Raw genomic sequence first — 19,717 nt, 5'->3', positions numbered from 1 at the left:
AAGTCAATGGTCTGAAAAAAATTAGACCACCCTGAAAGCACAAGCTGCCATTCCCTTTTGCTCAGAAGGATGGGAGCATGTTGAGTAGGACTCCAATATGCTCTCTGAGAGTTGTTCTCCTTAGCTGCTGGCCCAAAGGTCTGGACCATTGACAATACCTCCTGAGTCATTTTTTTTTAAAGCCTAAATTTATAGCTGAATAATGTTCTCAGCCTGCTTCTTGCTAATAGAAAGTTTGGGAGCTCAAACCTTTTCTGTTTTGAAAGGCTGTTCCTTTCAGTTTAAATTGGTATAATTCTTTTTAAAACATATGAATTTGTAAGGTATAAATTATAATCAAATTTATTTGATTATAAAAGAATTTTTTCTTTTATAAATGAAGTTCTTCTTCAAGATCTTTGTCAATGGAGAGATCAAAATGACAACTAGCTTAAATATGTTGTCTGCCAAATGTAAATCCAAAGTATAACCAGTTTTTTTTATCTTTTACAGCAAAACTGCCTATGCCAATGCATTGCGTGTTAAAATATTTGTGGCAAAAGTGCTTGCATCAAAGATGTTTATTGCAAAATGTTTATAATGAAAAGAGCAGACATGGTATATTTTATCTCCACTACTCCCATTCATCTGTTAATGAACATGTAGATTGTTTTCATATCTTGCCTATCGAGAATAATGCTGTAACAAACACAGACCCGGATAGCTCTTCTACATCTAGGTTTCAATTATTTTGGATATATACCCAGAAGTGGGATCTCTGGTAGCTCCGTTTTTTATTTTTTTAAAACTACCATAGTGGTTGAACAATTTTACAATCCCACAAGAATGTACAAGGATTCCAATTTCTTCACAACCTCAACACTTATTTTTAAAAAAAAATCATTCCAATAGGTGTGTACTGAAATCTTTGTGATTTTGATTAGCATTCCCATGATGATTACTGATGCTCAGCACCTTTTCTTATATATATTGGCCATTTGTATGTCTATTTTGGAGAAATGTCTATTCAAACCTTTTGACTATTTTTTAATCAGGACATTAGTTTTACTATTGAGCTGTAGTAATTTCTTATATATTCTGGAAATTAACTCTTTATCCAATATGGTTTGCAAGCATTTCTTTTCCTTTTCCTAGGTTGCCTTTTATTCTGTTGATAAATTTCTTTGTGGTGAAGACACTTTTTAGTTCGATATAGTTGTACTTGACTGTTTTTCTTCTTTTGCCTGTGCCTTTGGTAGCATACCCAAGACATTATTGTCAAGACCAATGTTTCAAAGATTTTTATACATGCTTTTTTTAAGAGTTTTATAGTTTCAAATCTTACATTTAAGTCTTTAATTCATTTTGAGTTAATTTTTTTTGTATGGTATAAGAATTAAAATTAGAATCTCAAAGAGTTATACGCACTCTTATATTCATTGCAGTGATATTCACAATGGCCAAGATGTGGAAAAAAATAAATGTCCATTGGCGAATGAATGGATAGATAAAATATGTTATGTACATACAGCCAAATACTATTCAGCCTTGAAAAAGAATAAAATTCTGCTATATGCCAGGGCACGAAAGAACATTGAGGACATGATGCTAAATGAAATAAGCCAGTCACAGTAAGACAAACCTGAATGGCACTATTTATACAAAGTGTCTAGCCAAATTCACAAAATAATAGCTTAGAATGGTGGTTGCCAGTGACTGAAGGGAGAAGAAAAATGGGAATTACTAATCAATGGCTATAAAGTTAAGTTAATCAATTAAGTATAATCAGTAAATTTTAGAGATCTGTTGTGCATTGTACCTATATCCAACAATACTATATTTTATAATTAGATAAAAGTTTTTGGTTTTTTGTTTTGTTTTGTTTTTGTATTTTTCTGAAGCTGGAAACCAGGAGAGATAGTCAGACAGACTCCCGCATGCGCCCGACCGGGATAAAAGTTTTTTAAAAGGGTAATCTTTTAAATATGCTTACAACAATTAAACAACTTTAAAAAAGTCTCACCCTCAGAACATAGTCACTATTATACCAACTTGTGTAGCTTCTTGGAAAATCCCCCTTTATATGGCTTGTCATTACTTGACCTAACTCCACACACTTTCTATTTACTGGTACATTTATTAAAAAATATTCATCTTCCTGAAGCTGTGATTTCAGTTGTTACAAACCAGATATATGGTATCAGGTTATCCCTTCCATATTCTAAATCCCTCAACTTTTCTGTTTCGTTAAAATCTGGCTGTCTCCAGCATTCTTGCACATGCACATGTGTGCACCCACACAAACACACACCTTGCATACCATACCACCTTCTTCCTTTAGCCAGAAAGCAAAAAACTCACATATATCTAGTCACGGAGATAAAAGATCCCAGATATCCCCAATCCCCTGGGTTTGCCAGTATGACACCCTGCTGCACTTATGTAACCATGTTTTTTGTATGACATCATCCTTAAACTTGTAAATTTCAAACTCATCACCACCACCAGCAAAATGTTTTCACTTATCTGTCTCAACAGTTCTCCAAGTACGTGTGCGTGAGGAACTCCATATTTATACGCATTATTTCTGGGAGCTCTTTATTGAATGCATTATAGAAAATAAGAACATATAGAATACCTTGACAATTAATACTATAAATGAGTGTCATTCCTCATTAGAAAAACACTGATATGACATAAACCTCATGAAGGCAAGATATCAGTATTCAATCTGAAATTTAAAGGGTCTGAGACATCACTCTACTTTAAGATAAGAAGTCAGTCTGCCTCAGTGTCAGGTAGATGACAGGTAGATAGATAGGTAGATGATAGATAGATAGATAATAGATAGATAGATAGATAGATAGATAGATAGATAGATAGATGATAGATAGATAGATAGATAGATAGATAGATAGATAGATAGATAGATAGATGATAGATAGATAGATAGAAGATAGCCTGACAGGAATCACAAAGTTTCTAGATTAGAACCCAGTTTATTATTCGCAGACCATCTTAGCACTGGTGAGACACTGAAAGGCATCACTGTTGAAATAATCCTGAATAAATGGTGTTGAGATAACTGGTTAACCATCTGAGGAGAAATGAATATTTTGCACATACAGAGACTGTACCACAGACTCACAAAATAATGACACTCAGAGCTTGGTTGGCACATCGGTCCACCGTCCCCTTCACAGAGGAATGGATTTTTATTTTGGGATGTAAGTATTAAATATCTATGTAAAAGGGGAAAAAGTAAAATGTTTCTTCAGCATTATTGGCATTTTCATTAAAGAAATAAATGATATTCATAACTATTGCCTTAGTCTGAACCACCACATTTACTGGCAGTAACATAGTACTAAAATATATTTTCAGATTGTAGTATCCTATTTAAAAATAAGGTTTTTTAACATTTTGTCCTTGTATCCTTTTTTGAAAAGACACAAGAAAACTTACCATGCTAGCAGATTTTTCCTACTTATCTCTGAATAGGTAATAAACTTTTATGCCTTATAAACTGTGTTCAGACAAGGTTACTTCACTCAATCCTCATTACCTTCTGCCCACTTGCCTGGAATATAACATAATATTAGAGAAATAAAATTGTTCTTATTTACTTTAATGTAGTAAAATACTTGCAAATATATTTTGAAACCAGAACAAAAATGGCTCTAATTTCTAGATCACACTTTAGAAAAGAAGCTCCGGTATCCTAAGCATTATTAATGTTAATCATTTGGGACACTCTTCCAGCTAAAGTAATTCCTTTAAACCATAGTCAGATCATGTCATATCTCTGCTCCTAACTCTTTGATGGCTCCTCATCTCAGTCACAGAAAATAATCAGAGTCCTTTGCAGGGCCTATAATACCCTGCAGGGTCTTCCAGACCGGATAACAGTTGTTTTTGTTCACTTCTTTTTTGTTTTGTTTTACCTACGTATGCTAACCAATTGATGTAGAGTTCGGCAAACAATTGCGTATGGTAGCAGATAGCTTAGAAATAAGTCTTAGAGTCCTTTAACTTTGCATTGAAACTGGATGAATTATGTATATAATCCAAATATTTTCCTCAACTGTTTTGAAAATTTATTCTCTTGTTCAACTTTCAACAAAGTCTTTCTGAGCATTGTTTGAGGCTACTCGTACACTCATTCAAAACATGGTATTCACTGTAACAGATAATCCAGGGGTAACAAAAGAGATAAGATATGTCTGCCAATATTATTAGTAGTAAAAGAAAAAAATAGCACAAAAAAGCTAAGGAACCAAGTAAACTGTCAAAATCATTTGATTACTTGATCAAAAGTGGAAAATTCTCTATAGAGAGTGAGGGATATACAGAAACAGATTTGTTCTCGCTCAGAGGAAGATAAAACAGAAGTACAGAGATAATTTTATAGCATTGAAAAAAGTTAGTAGCAATGTTAATATACATTCCAGGTGTACTGGCTTAACATAGTCTTTGTGCACATGGTTAACACACAGAAATACAAATCAGTGCAGGTCCAATGAGGAAAATTATATACAACACCTGTCTCTCCAACAGTGTGTCAGTGATATTATTTTTGTATAAAGAGAAAAGATGTGCTTGTTTCTAAACTTATGTTACTGATGTGTCTAGTCATAATACCTCTCATCTAAAGGAAAAAACTTTATTTCAAATCATAAAATTTGTAAATAAAACAAGAAAAATTTAGCTATCTTTTAGATAAGGCATATTAATTCCCTGTGATATACTATGACTTTTAGACAAGTTATTTCTTAGGATTCTGTCCTTACAACAAACCCGTTGTTTTGTTTTGCCTATGGTGAAAACAATAGACATGGATTCAACGCAAGAAACAACAGAGCAGAAAAGTTGAGAGACATTCATATATCAGCTTTCTGGTAGGCATGATTGGACCATATGCAGTGCCTGGGCTTTGCGGGCAGCAGAGCAGGGAGAAAGGCCTACCCTGACACTGGCTGCAAACCTGGGACTTTGGGCAAGCTGCCTTCACTATAAAATAGTGGTGATGACACCCATATCCCAACGTTGTGTTACAAGGTTCAAATGAGACCAAGAACACAAAACTACTATGTATTATTATTATAACATCTAGGAAAGACACAACTTAAATAATTTCTAATATATTTATCAATATCCAATGTTAGGAAAATTTTAGAATCACCTTTCTGATTTGGTTTCTGGCTTTTTCCAAATGCTTCTCATTTTGAATTATTGACTGAAAATCCTATGCTGCCAATCAAATCTGAACTACGGCTTACCTCTGCAGACCACTCTTTTAAAGACTGATTACCTTCTAACCATGATTAGAGATTTAGTTTTCATAATAGGAAATGAGAGTTACTCAGAGTGGTCTGGCAGGGTTTTACAGAACAGCTTGAATCAGGCTGACGTGTGCTTTTATTAACCATATTTCCTGTTGCTGCACAGACAATGCACAGAAATCAACTTCTATGAGCAGCACCAATTATAACTGAACAGGTCCACTTTTCCCCCAGCCTGGTCCTGCTGTCAAATGTTTGATTAGAAAGGTCTTCTGCTTTTAGCTAAATGGCGGTAAATTTCTTTCCATTTGCAAGAACAAGCCATTTCTACCTTTCATTTCATAGCCTCTTAGTACCTTAATTCTGGCCTCTCACAGCCAAACAGAGTCACAAATATAACACCCTTGAGATGGGAAAAACAATATTGTTATGTTTGTTTGAAAACAAATTGAATTAGCTTCAGGAAGAAACAGGCTTCCTCACTGCACAAAATCAGATGCATTGTGTGATGTAACAGAGAACAGGGACAGGTTACACACAAGGAATGGGTCTCAGTGGAGGCAGCAAGGGGTGGAGTTGGTAGCCCTGGAAAGGAATCTCAAGAAGAGTGACAAATACAGGGGAACTTTAAGATGAAACAAAAAAAAAAGGGTGAATGGGGATACTGACTTGTGCTTGTGCATATTAAATAGAGTGACACACTCATCACATATCAGGTTTTGGTAGTGCAGGACTAAAATAGAAATGGGTGATTTGGAAAAGAGGTGTTCTTGGAACAAAACCCTCCCAGAGAGGTAAGAAAAGAAAAATTTCCTACTTGATCTAAAGGATTAAGGACACAAAACAGGCTCCATTGAATCAAGCATTACAGACAAGGAACATTCTTTGAGTGCCAAAGGCGAAGAAACTTACAGGCAATGCCACCAGGAAGACCACCATCTCCTCCAAATACATACTATGAGCTCATTTATGGATACCTCCCTCTGCTTCTCTTTAAAATTATTCAGCTACAGCAAAGCAACCAACTGCTATTTTAAGGGACTGAAACGAAGATCTTCAGTTACTTTTGACTCTTTACTGAACAATGTATAGCTACAGAATCACAGATTGGTAAAATATTTAGGCTCAATGAAAAGTACTGATTATTTACTTTAACCTTTTTCTGTAGTCAAGGATGCTAAGATTACCCCAAATAACATGGCAAATTAATAACAAGTACAAGAATCATATTTTCTCTCTCTTTTCTCTCTCTCTCTCTCTTTCTCTTTCTTTCCTGCTTTTTTCTTTCATCCCTCCCCCTTTTCCTCCCTCTCTCTCTTCTTTTCTTTCTTTGGAAAGGAAGAGGGAGAGAAAGAGAAGCATCACCTGGTTGTTCCACTTAGTTGAGCATCCACTGATTGCTTCTATTATGTGCCCTGACAGGCTTGAACCAAGACATCAGGGTGGAGCTGGCAACCCTGGATGGAACTGGTGACCTCAGCACTCCAGGATAATGCTCCATCTACTGCACCACTGGCCAGGGCAAGAATCAAAGTTTTTAAATTTTCAGATAGTAATGAAAAGATATATATCAGTTTTAAAATATAAGATAAGCAAGGGAAATGAAAGAAATCAAGTAAACTGAAAAACTGCTTCCAGAAACTACTTCCAAAACAGGTAGGAAAAGAATAGTTTAGTAAATATATGACACTGGAAAGATGTATTAACCATTTGTTTTAAAAAACCTTTTTCCCATACAATATACCATATAAATTCCCTATGAATTAAGGTATTAAATAATAAAATACAAAATTTTTTAAAATAATTGTAAGTTAATCTGATTTTAAAGTTAGTCAGGTTGTCTAAGCTTAAAATTAGACAACTAAATAAGTAAAGTAAATATTTGAATGTATTAAGTAATAACAATTATTATTAAAAATAAGCAACCAATAAATATGAGCTATTTCTTTTTTTTTTTTTTTTTTTTTTTTGTATTTTTCTGAATCTGGAAACGGGGAGGCAGTCAGACAGACTCCCGCATGCGCCCGACCGGGATCCACCCGGCACGCCCACCAGGGGGCGATGTTCTGCCCCTCTGGGGCGTCGCTCTGTTGCATCCAGAGCCATTCTAGCGCCTGAGGCAGAGGCCATGGAGCCATCCCCAGCGCCCGGGCCATCTTTGCTCCAATGGAGCCTCGGCTGCGGGAGGGGAAGAGAGAGACAGAGAGGAAGGAGAGGGGGAGGGGTGGAGAAGCAGATGGGCACTTCTCCTGTGTGCCCTGGCCGGGAATCGAACCCGGGACTCCTGCACGCCAGGCCAATGCTCTACTACTGAGCCAACGGCCAGGGCCCATGAGCTATTTCTAGATGCAATGATTTTGTGAGATGAAAACACTTGGAAAGGATTAAGAAACAAGGCATTAGAGTTAAGAAGTTTCATTTCTTATTTCTAGCTATTCTCACCAGACCTTCAACACTTCATTTTTAACCACAAGTGGATAATTCCTACTTCCTTAAAAAGTAAAAAAAGAACAAATTGAATTGATAGTTTCAAACACTAAAGACCAAACTAATCTGCCATAGTTGTAACACCTGTATTGAGATGATACACAAACACAAAGAGTGAAAAACAGGTATAAAGAGGGCAGGAGGAAACTTTGGAGGTAAAAGATAAATTTATGGCTTAGGCTGTGTTGAAGGTCTCATGGGTGTATAGGTCTCACGGGTGTATACTTATCACTAAACTCATCGAGTTATATACATTAGGCTCTGGCCAGTTTGCTCATTGGATAAAGCGTCAGCCCAGCATAGGTATGTCCTGGCCAGAGCACACAAGAGAAGCAACCATCTGCTTCTTTTCCCCTCCCTCTCCTCTTTCTCTCCCTCTTACGTCCTACAGCCAATGGCTCCATTGGTTCGAGCGTTGACCCTGAGTACTGGGATGGCCCAGTGCTAAAATAGCTAGCTTGATTAGAGTATTGGCCCAGACAGGGGCCGCCAGGTGGATCCCGGTTGGGACACATGTGGGAGTCTGTCTCACTATCTCCCTCCCCTCCTCTTACTTAAAAAATAGTTACATATATTAATTAGGTATAGTTTTATATGTCAAAAATATAAAATTTTTTAAAAAAAGAAAATTCAGAAAAAATGGAAGAGGAAGAAAGCCAAGGAGATTACGGAGAAAATATACAGCTCACATAATTTTTGGAAATAATAAAGGAGAATGTCAAAAACAATGTGAAGTTGAGGGCTTATTTGATTTTATTTGGACAATAAAAAACTTGAAATTCAAAAGGATGGCTGGAGATAAATGCATTGTATATATCAACATATATACTCACATACAGAAATATGCATACATGGGTATATACATATACAAATACCTACATGCACACACATATTTGTGAGCAAGTAATTAAGCAAGTTGACATGATAGGATCTAAGCAGGAACTAACTTTATTCATGTTCTTTTATACCCCTTCAAATTTCTGTGGACTAGAAGTTGTTCTAACTCTGCAAAATGTCTTGGGGAAATTTAATAGCTTTTGGTGAACAAATAGTCCATTAAAAATCCATATTTTTATAATAGACATTTAATTCTGGGACATTTTAGTATAATAACCAAAGCTCAAAAAACTTCCCTAATTTAAGATTTCTCCCTGTCTCAAGTTAAACCCTCCCAAAGCTTCTAAATCTATTACATAGAAAACATGGTTAAATTTTTAATTATTAGCTCTCTCCATCTCCTTCCTTATTCACTAAATCCCCCCCCCTTTTTTTTTACTTCTCCATCACAGGGTCTAGGGAGGAAAAAGAATAAGGAAAAAGAATACACACTCTTGGGTGGCTGATATTTCTGTGATTTGGATGGGCAGACATTAAAAGCTGACCCATTCATTCGTGGAATATTTCTGCAGAATACATGGAAATCATCCCAATTGGAAATGACACTGTAATTTACTTGCCTAAGGCTAGTCACTTACAACTATCACCTTCAGTTCCTGGACACCAGGAAGTACATTTAATGGTAACAGTTCCTTCACACCATGTCTCTGGAGAAACCATACATTTACTCTGCCATTGATAGAAGTACAGTTTACTCTCAACTTCACTTAACCCAGGAGTGGGAAAAGCACAGTCCTAGTCTCTTACCTTTAGACTTTGTAGACATGGGGCAAATGCCAATTTCTATATTCCTCAACCTTCCATGGCCCAATGTCAAAGCCCCCAAATGGATCATTTGATGGCCATCACATAACCTATGTAAGGGAGAAAAACCCAACTTTCTTTACCTATAGTGTTGGGGATAAGAAATTCACAGGATATGATTAACTCTCTGCAAAAGTATCTTCTTTCCTCACTTTGCTAACTTCTTAATCTTTAGTGTTTTCTTTTTTTTTCTTGACCTGAGGTGAGAATTTCCTACAGTTAAAAAATATTTGCTCCTGGCTTCCAAGTTGCAAGATTGGCTAATGCTGCTGGCACTACTGTAGGACTTTCATCTTCCAAGTCCTACATAGATTGTCTAGTAACTCACTTTAACATGTGGAGGTTCAAGCCCTTTTCCCAGCTGCCCCTAAGGTGTCTGGTCCTTTGGAGAAAGTGAAGGTCATGTTGTACTTGAGGCCTTCACTTCATCGAACAACTAGCAACACTCCCAGCAGCGCTGGCCCAGAACTGGCCTACACCATGGCCTCTGTCTGGTCTTGGAGCTACTCGGCCCTCATCCTGCATGACGACGAGGTGACAGTTTCAGAGGATAAGACCAATGCCTTCATTAAAGCAGCTGCAGTAATGTTGAACCATTCTGACCAGGCAGGCCTGTTTGTGAAAGCTCTGGCTAATGTCAACATTGGGAGCCTCATCTGCAGAGTAGGGGCTGGTGGACCTTCCCCAGCAGCTAGTGCAGCACCAGCAGAGGTCCTGCCCCTCCACCACTGCTGCCCGAGCCGAGGAGAAGAAAGTGGAAGCAAAGAAACAAAAATCTGAGGAGTCTGATGATGACCCTCTTTTGCAACATTCAATAAAAAGCTAAACTGCTAAAAATTTTAAAAAAATTAAATGTGGAGGTTCACAAGTCAAATATAATGATCTGTTAGACTAAACATATATGTAAATAAATATGTTCATCTTTACCACACATACAGATAAACATAAAATCACACATGTATTTGGGCCTGAGTTATATGTTAATGAATAATAGAAATATATTTATACAATAAGATATGTCATAAGATTACTGGTGATTTTATTTTATTCTTTTGGTTATTTTCTATTATTTTTTTAAAGATTTTATTTATTGATTTAAGAGAGGATAGAGAGACAGAGAAAGGTGGAAAGAAGAGCAGAAATTATCTATTTGAAGTGGTTGATTTTCAAATGTGCCTTGACTGGGCAAGTCCGGGGTTTTGAACCCCTGACCTCAGCATTCTAGTTCAATGCTTTATTCATTGTGTCATCAGGGGGCAGGTGTTTTTTTCTATTTCTTAAAATGGCATGCCTTACTTATAAAACATTTTTAAAAATATATTTATATATAAAGACATAATAATGAATCTTATTTTAAAAGTGTGCTTTTAGTTCAAAAATAAAATAAAAGATCACTGAAAAATAATTAATAACCCAGTAACAGACTGTTATGTAAAGAAATACATTTTGTGATAAAGCATGAAAAAAATTAAAAAGAATTAATAAATGATATTAAACTATTTTAGAATCATAATATTCAGATGAATTCAGTAGTATATGCTACATATATATAATATATACATATATATATGTATACTCACATACGTCGCATATACCTATACATATATCTATTTATGTATATTAACGTGTATGTATACTATATATAGATATATAAATTCAAATTTGAAACACTTAGAATTGATGAAGATGTATTGAATTACTGGATGGGGATATATTTAAAAGCAATAAAAGTAAGCACAAATGAAAATCTTAACAGGTTTGGCTGCATAAAAATTTAATATTCCACATACAAATATTAAGAACCAGTAGTCTGGAAAACTTACTAAAAATGTGACATTTGCAGACTTTTTAAAATACATGAACTGCAACAGAATTTATTTAGAGAAAAATTAAATTAAATTAAATCTGCTTCCCCTTTGCCCTTCCTTTCTTTCTTTCTCCCCCTTCCTTTCCGTCTTCCCATAAATATTTATGGAGTAATTGTTTTATAGCAAACACACACACACACATACACACACACACACACACACACACACACATTTCTAGCCTAAAGAAGCACAGAGTCTAATTAATATAATAGTTATGTAAAAGAGCCATTATGGAAGCCTGAATTAGAAGTGTCAGAAAAATTTCTTTAGAACAGGTAACAACACAGAGTAGTTTAGATAAAGGGTAAAGATTAGGCTTCTAGGTCTAATACTTACTGGTGGCTCTCCTCCTTGAGCCTGAGTTTCCTTGTGTATAAATTGGAAATAATAATAACACTAATAGAAACACTGAAAGAATTTAATGAGAATCATTTTGTGTTTTAGAGTTTAGTAAGCCCCCAATAAATAGTTGAAAAAAATAATAACTAAATTCCATTTGGAATGATTGGGAACTCAGGAGAGAATAAAGTCTCCAAGTGGCAAATTTAATATGGCTGAATTAGAATTATAAATATGAGTTAAGGTATGAAGAAGAGTAAGTCTTGATAAATACCTTATTTCTCATATATGAGACACATCCTTTTATGAAAAATTGGGATCTAAAAACTGGGTGAGTCTTATACTGGTTCTAGATTATTTTACTTTAATTTCCCACTTTTTCTCGCTTGTTGTCTGTGCGCTCATTGTTTTGCACTTGTTACCGGTTTGTTACGGTAGGTTATGTTTTGCCACGTTCTGCCCAGAAATAGCTCAGAAAAGATTTTTGTACAGTGCTGAATTAAGTTAAAAGTGATTCAACTTGCAAAAGTGAATGGAAATCGTGCTGCTGAATGTAAGTTTGGTCCTCCTCCAACTGAGAAATCAATCCAAGACTGGCTATGGGAAGAAGAAACCTTACTGAAAACGCCATGGCATAAGAAGGCCATGAGAGACAAGTCAGTCAAAAGGCCTGATTTAGAGAGAGAACTGAAGATATAGTTTGAAGAGCAAAGGGCAATTGTAATTCCTGTATCCACAAAGATGGTTTAGCATGAGGCAAAAATTGCTGATGAAAAAGAAGTTACTGATTTCAAGGGAGGACACAATGGTGCTTCAGGTTCATGAAACAGAATGGACTGAGCATGCTTACATGAACCTGACCTACCCAAAAGATGCCTGAAAGCTATGAGCAGAAGGTCCTTGAATTTCATTGTTTTGTCATTCAGTATTGGAAGACACAGCAGTCTGAGTCGGGACAGATTACAAATATGGATGAAGTCCCCCTTCAATTTGATATCCCGAGTAACAGAACTGTTGATAAGAAGGGGGTGAAAATTGTAACTGTGAAGACAAGTGGACATGAAAAGAGCTATCATACTGGCTTGTTGTGAAGACAGAACCAAGCTGCCTCTTATGCTGATTTTCAAATGCAAAACTATGCCAAAAGAAGACATTCCTCAAGGAGTGATTATCCACGTTCATGACAAGGGTTGGATGGACCAGGATGGGATGGAGATCTGGTTTGAGAAAGTTTGGAGAAGGAGACCAGGTGGGCTCTTATGCAAACCTGCCCTATTGGTGCTTGATCAGTTTAGGGCACACATAACAAAAAACACAAAGAAGATTGCTGCAGAGAAAAAAACAAAACTTGCCATCATACCTGGAGGCTTGACATCCTAGCTCCAACCCCTCGATGTCAGTATTAACAAACCCTTCAAAGCTGCCATGAGAGACAAAGAGAACCAATGGATGAAGTCTTCTGGGGACAATTTGACACCAGCAGGAAGACTGAAGGAATCAACTATAGAAGTTTGTACCTGGGTGAAAAGACCCTGGGATAATGTCAAGATTGAGATCATTGTCAAGTCATTTAAGAAGTGTCGCATTTCAAATGCCATAGATGGAACTGAGGACGAGGTAATATATGAAGACAGTGGCAATATATGAAGACAGTGATTCATCATCAGACACAGATAAGGACTAGCAAATGGATGGGAGTTTGACAGTGTTGAGAAGTTGTATGAATTTTATGATGAATAAAACTTGAGTTCAATAAGTTTATGTAATACATGTTTTTTCAAGTTTCGGGCCCCAAAGTAACGTGTGTCTTATACATGGGGAAATACGGTCAATAAGGGCTAGATCAGGGGTCCCCAAACTTTTTACACAGGGGGCCAGTTCACTGTCCCTCAGACTGTTGGAGGGCCGGACTATAAAAAAACACACAACTATAAACAACTCCCTATGCACACTGCACATATCTTATTTTAAAGTAAAAAAACAAAATGAGAACAAATACAATATTTAAAATAAAGAACAAGTAAATTTAAATCAACAAACTGACCAGTATTTCAATGGGAACTATGGGCCTGCTTTTGGCTAATGAGATGGTCAATGTGTGGTTCCATATTTGTCACTGCTAGCCGTAACAAGTGATATGACGTGCTTCTGGAGCTGTGACACGTGTGTCCCACGTCACTGGAAATAGTACTGTACATGAGCAATGCCACGCTTTGTGGCACCACCACATACTGTACTCCAGGAGCACAGGATGCCTCTCACTGACCACCTCTCACTGACCACCAATGAAAGAGGTGCCCCTTCCAGAAGTGCGGCGGGGGCCCAATAAGTGGCCTCAGGGATTTATTGGGCCTAAAAAACTAATCCCCACGGGCTGTAGTTTGGGGACCACTGGGCTAGATAATAAAAAAAAAATTTAAAAAGCACAACGTATTTTTAGTAAGAGTTACCTAGTAATTTTATCCTTTTAGAATGATCAATACATCAAGAATGTAAATAATAAATTTAAATGTAGTGTGACTAGAAATAAAAAGACTACGTAAGGGATGGCCTCACTAATCTATAAAAGAAATCATGAAAACCTGAAGTTGGAAGGTATATATTCAAGAGATGTTAAAGAAGTAGAATCCATAGAATTTAATGACTGATAAGTGGAAAGAGGAGAAAACAAGAAGACAGGAAGGACTGTTTCTAGATGTCTGGTTTAGTGAATGATGGTGGCCTATGCAGAGAGAACAAATAACAAAGGAGTATTAAATATGACTAATTTTTTTTACGACTAATTTTTTGAGACACGATGGTAACCCTTCAATTGTTCACTAGTATCCAGATCCCCTTTACTTCAAGGCATAAGGCAGACTTACACTTCTCACCCCAAATAAACCCAGATTAACTGTCTACGGCCAATTAAACAAATGCAGCGGACAGAGACAGAGTGATCCCTCATTAGTGCATTTCCCTCAGTTTATGGTTCTCTGCCTTTTTTTACACAATAACATAACAGCAACCACTCATGTTCCAAAAGAAGAAGCCTAGATCAATGTGGGTCCCTAGTAGAGGAAGCTACATTTTAGAGAAATTTCCTTTGACAACTTATAGAACTATAAAATTTTAAGTTACATACAAATTAAGTACATAGATGATTTCCACATTTATGTGTGTGGGGGGCTTGGGGGTTAGCAGTAGTCTGCCATGGCTTGAATTTTAATTCTAAAATCATAAATATTATCCATGGTACTGAGTCTCTTAAACTGTTGTCCATTATTTATACCAAAAGAAAAATAATTCAAAAATTTTTTGGTCTTGAAACGTTACCTGATTTTGAAGAACACTAATTACCTGAACAATAGGAACAATAATTTTGGACTAGGTTTACTGGCTTTTATAAGGATTAAAATATGCTTTTCTGTTGCTTATTTTTAGGCTTTTGTGTATTTTTTTATCCCTTATATTTTTAAATTCCTCACAGAAGTCTATCTTTTCCCCCCATAAACCACACACTGTCCCATTTCATCTTCTCTCACAGGATATTATTAACCATTTACAGTAGTACCCTTTACTCATGGTTTCAGTCACTTTACTGATTTTTAGTGAGAGTAAAGAGAGAAAGAGAGAGAAGGGGGGAGGATCAGGAAGCATCAATTCCCATATGTGCCTTGACCAGGCAAGCCCAGGGTTTCAAACCGGCGACCTCAGCATTTCCAGGTTGACGCTTTATCCACTGCGCCACCACAGGTCAGGCTACATAACTAATTTTAAATCTGATGCGTGTGTGTGTGTGTGTGTGTGTGTGTGTGTGTGTGTAAAAGAGGAGGGGAGAGAAAGAGGTTTATTTGTTGTTCTACTTATTTATGCATTCATTGGTTGATTCTAGTATGTGCCCTGGCCAGGGCTTGAACCCGCAACCTTGGCGTATGGGGATGATGGCCTAACTAACTAAGCTCCCTAGCCAGAGAAAGCTGGTTGTGTTTTACTTACAGAAGACTGAGAAAAGTCTGGATCATAGACCAGTGGATAGTTTATTGAACACAAAATGCCTTATAACCATGTGAAAGAGAATATGGCTAGGGGTGAGTCTAATATGAATGAAAAATGTAGATATGATCACAGTTCAGGACAGTTCCCATTCTTGGATAACAATGACCTTACATGACTTTGTGTTTTATTCTATTTCATTATATAGCAATTGCATATTTTTTGAACATTAGTTAAGATTTGGAAATCTTTTGAAAGCAACAAACTTCCATTAAGAACAAACAGTATAAAAGTTTAGTGATCTAAATAAACATAATGTCAAATATTAAAATTACATTCTTATCTCTTACATTAGGAAAACAGGTATTTCTTGAGTTTTACATATTATGTAACTCCATAATTTCTCAATCAACCATTTTCAACTTTTTATCCACATAAATAACAATAGATAGTAGATAGTTCTTATGGTCTTTATATACATTTATTCCATTTGGCTAACTTTCTAGTCAGTTGCGTTCTGATTTATAAGATTTCCTCTAATTTTTTTCTTTCCTCATCAGATTTAAAATGAGCTATGTAGTTGGTTCATGGTAAATGCTTTAACAAATGGCATGACTTTCAAAATAGCTGAAAGCAACTTGTTTCATTAGAACTGTAGCTTGATAATAATGTAAGGGGTAGAGGCTTTCTATCACATTATAATCATATTAAAGTTAGATTCTGGATGAAGTATAACAAAAAAAAAGTTTAGTTCTATAATATGCTGGCTGAGAGTTTGCCCTTAAATAATGCATTTGGAAGAATCATTTCTATCACTGAAATTTAGAGTGTTTATGGACCCTCTGGTCTCCTAAATTCAAGGTTCATTTTCACTTACTACTCTCTTCTATTTTTAAGATAGACTTTTTTTTTCTTGAGTTTTATACTTGCAAAATTTGAGGGGGAAAAAGTACTTATTTTTGGAAGCTTATCTGTATGCATTCTTTCATTGCCACCTTATATTCATTTTCCTTCTTAATATTTACCCAGAAAATTTGGTTTGGAAAGCAAACCATCAATGAAAACATCACCAAAAGATTTAAAAGTAATTTTTGCCTTGCAAGGAACTGGGTAGTTGTAGTAAAATTTATTTGCTCAAATATATAGCTTATGTCTTACCAATTTATTTCTAGGCAAGGTTTTTATTATGAAATAAATTCAAAACTGATAAATATGGTCATGGAAAACTCAGATAAATCAGTTTTGGAGATTACAAAGCCAGCTGGAATTCCTCTAGAATTCTCCAATTACTCTTCGTATTTCTAAAAATTTATAAAACAAAACGCGAGATAGTGATTTCAAAGAACAGAACTTGAATATCTAGTGAGCCCACATTCAACTCAATGATTCTAGGTACTAAAATTCCTACAGAGATTATTGGAAGTTGACAATTCAAGTGCCCTCATTTTATATGCACTGTGCAGTGAACACTCCAAACTGCTGATTTTTCTGGTCATTTCTAAACAGGGGATTCTAGGTTTTAGAAAGTGAAAACTGTTGTAACCTTCTTAAATGCCAGAAATCTAATGTGAAATGATTTACTCCAAATCCCATTCAATTTTTTTGCCAGTCCATTTGAAAAACATATTTTTTAACTTGTATGTATATAAATATTTGCAGCTGAAAAGTAATCCTACCACTGAAAATATAATCATCTCGGAGTTGATGGCATTTTAATTCTTGACTCCACAGATGGGAGAGGGAGGCGAGAAACAGTGTTAACTAAGGTTTTTTATCAGCCCTTCCTCACTCTTCGGGTGAGAACATTGTCAGTTGGTTGAAAGTTTAAAGAGAGCTAAAATTTTGGTTCATTCAAGCATTTCCAAGTAGGGGTGTATGTACTTAAATAATTACACTATGAAAACAGTGTTCTTTGGACATAAACTCTCTAAAAAGAATGTGTATTTTGTTAGTAGTTTGATAACTTGTTCATTTTTTGGTTGAAATTCCCTTAAAGTCAGGCAATGTTTTCTAATGCCTTCCTCTCACCAATTCTTTTTTATTTAAAATTTATTTGAACCATTCTTCAGCTATCTAGCTAGAAATATTAATGTACTGCAAATCATGCCTGGAGTGAAACTTCAGAAGTTATGATTATTCTCTTACCTCCAGAAGCACAGAAAGAATTTATATTCTATACTTCCTAATGGGCACAGATTTCTACATGCAAGTTTTCAGTTGAAACTCTGGTTTGTCTAATTTTAAACTCAGCATTTCATTATTCACCTTTTGCTCTTTCTTCCCTCTTTTTTTCTCTTCTTGCTACTCGGCTGTTAACTGGCTGATGGCAACTAGCCTATAAACCTCAAGGAAACACAAAAACGATGCACGGAACTGTATGTCTTGCTCTAAGAACAGCTCAACTATCTGTTAAAATTGTATTTCACAGTTGACTTTCCTCAATATATATTTTTTTAAATCATAAGTTCCCTTAATTTTCTTATTAATCAGATATAAGACCCCAATTTTTAGAGCAGGGGTCCCCAAACTTTTTTTTTTTTTCTGAAGCTGGAAACGTGGAGAGACAGTCAGACAGACTCCCGCATGCACCCGACCGGGATCCACCCGGCATGCCCACCAGGGGCGACGCTCTGTCCACCAGGGGGCGTCGCTCTGCCGTGACCAGAGCCACTCTAGCGCCTGGGGCAGAGGCCAAGGAGCCATCCCCAGCGCCTGGGCCATCTTTGCTCCAATGGAGCCTTGGCTGTGGGAGGGAAAAAGAGAGACAGAGAGGAAGGAGGGGTGGGGGGTGGAGAAGCAAATGGGCTCTTCTCCTATGTGCCCTGGCCGGGAATCGAACCCGGGTCCCCGGCACGCCAGGCCGACGCTCTACCGCTGAGCCAACTGGCCAGGGCTCCCCAAACTTTTTACACAGGGGGCCAATTCACTGTCCCTCAGACCGTTGGAGTGCCAGACTATAAAAAAACTATGAACAAATCCCTAAGCACACTGCACATATCTTATTTTAAAGTAAAAAAACAAAACAGGAACAAATACAATATTTAAAATAAAGGACAGGTAAATTTAAATCAACAAACTGACCAGTATTTCAGTGGGAACTATGGGCCTGCTTTTGGCTAATGAGATGGTCAGTGTCTGGTTCCATATTTGTCAATGCTAGCCGTAACAGTGATATGACGCGCTTCCGGAGCCCTGACGCGTGCATCCCACATTGCTGCGCTTTGTGGCGCCACCACATACAGCACACAGGATGCATCCTGTGCTCTCTCACTGACCACCAATGAAAGAGGTGCCCCTTCTGGAAGTGAGGCGGGGGCCGGATAAATGGCCTCAGGGGGCTGCATGTGGCCCACGGGCCATAGTTTGGGGACCCCTGTTTTAGAGTATGTCCACATTTCACCTTCAAGATTTTGGTGCTTGAAAATTGCTAGAACATTAATTTTCCCTATTTACAGGGAAATACAACTTCTTTATTAGAGCAAAAGCATACACCAAGAGTGGATAGATATCAGCCTGCAGAAGTGTAAAAGGTGGTTGTACATTCAAATGCTTTAATGTCTTTATACCACACCAAGTTAACAAAAATATAAACAAATCACACCATTTTTGTGTATGTCTAAATTCTATAGAAGGCAAATGAATGCATAGAATACTATTCTCAAGCACTGATTTTCAAATGGTGTGCTGCAAGAATTTTTAAAACATGCAATACTTGACTATTTAGTCTGGGGCACTGACCTCTTTCCGTTAGATTGTCAAATAATAAAAAAAAAGACAACAGCCACACGATAGTATGAATGAATCAAAATTATACCTAATTTCTTTTGTCAGATCAGAAAAAAAAATACTTTTTTGGTGTGCCACAGAATTTTAGTAATTAGTTTACATATGCCGTGAGATAAAAAAAAAAAAAAAAAAAAGGTTGAATATCGCTGGTCTACAGATCTAAATTCAGCCCAGGATATGGGGTTTCTTTAACACTTTTCAGCCGCTCTATCACACTAGATCTGAAGAAAGTCTTAGCACCCAGCAGCAGCTGTTGGTTAAGATGTTCTCTCTGCAGCTCCCAGAAACTACTGCTTTCCT

At 36.6% G+C, this 19,717-nt stretch overlaps 1 protein-coding gene and 1 pseudogene across 1 annotated transcript in view; one reads left to right on the top strand and one right to left on the bottom strand.

Annotated features, from left to right (window-relative positions):
* THEMIS (thymocyte selection associated) overlaps positions 1-19,717 on the bottom strand; it is a 192,975-nt gene that overhangs the window by 71,452 nt on the left and 101,806 nt on the right. The window lies entirely within an intron of this gene.
* Positions 9,930-10,275, top strand: LOC136397069 (large ribosomal subunit protein P1 pseudogene; annotated as a pseudogene).

The sequence above is a fragment of the Saccopteryx leptura genome, chromosome 3 (assembly GCF_036850995.1).
Source record: "Saccopteryx leptura isolate mSacLep1 chromosome 3, mSacLep1_pri_phased_curated, whole genome shotgun sequence".
Taxonomy (NCBI): Eukaryota; Metazoa; Chordata; class Mammalia; order Chiroptera; family Emballonuridae; genus Saccopteryx; species Saccopteryx leptura.
This window is presented reverse-complemented; position numbering and strand designations above follow the sequence as displayed.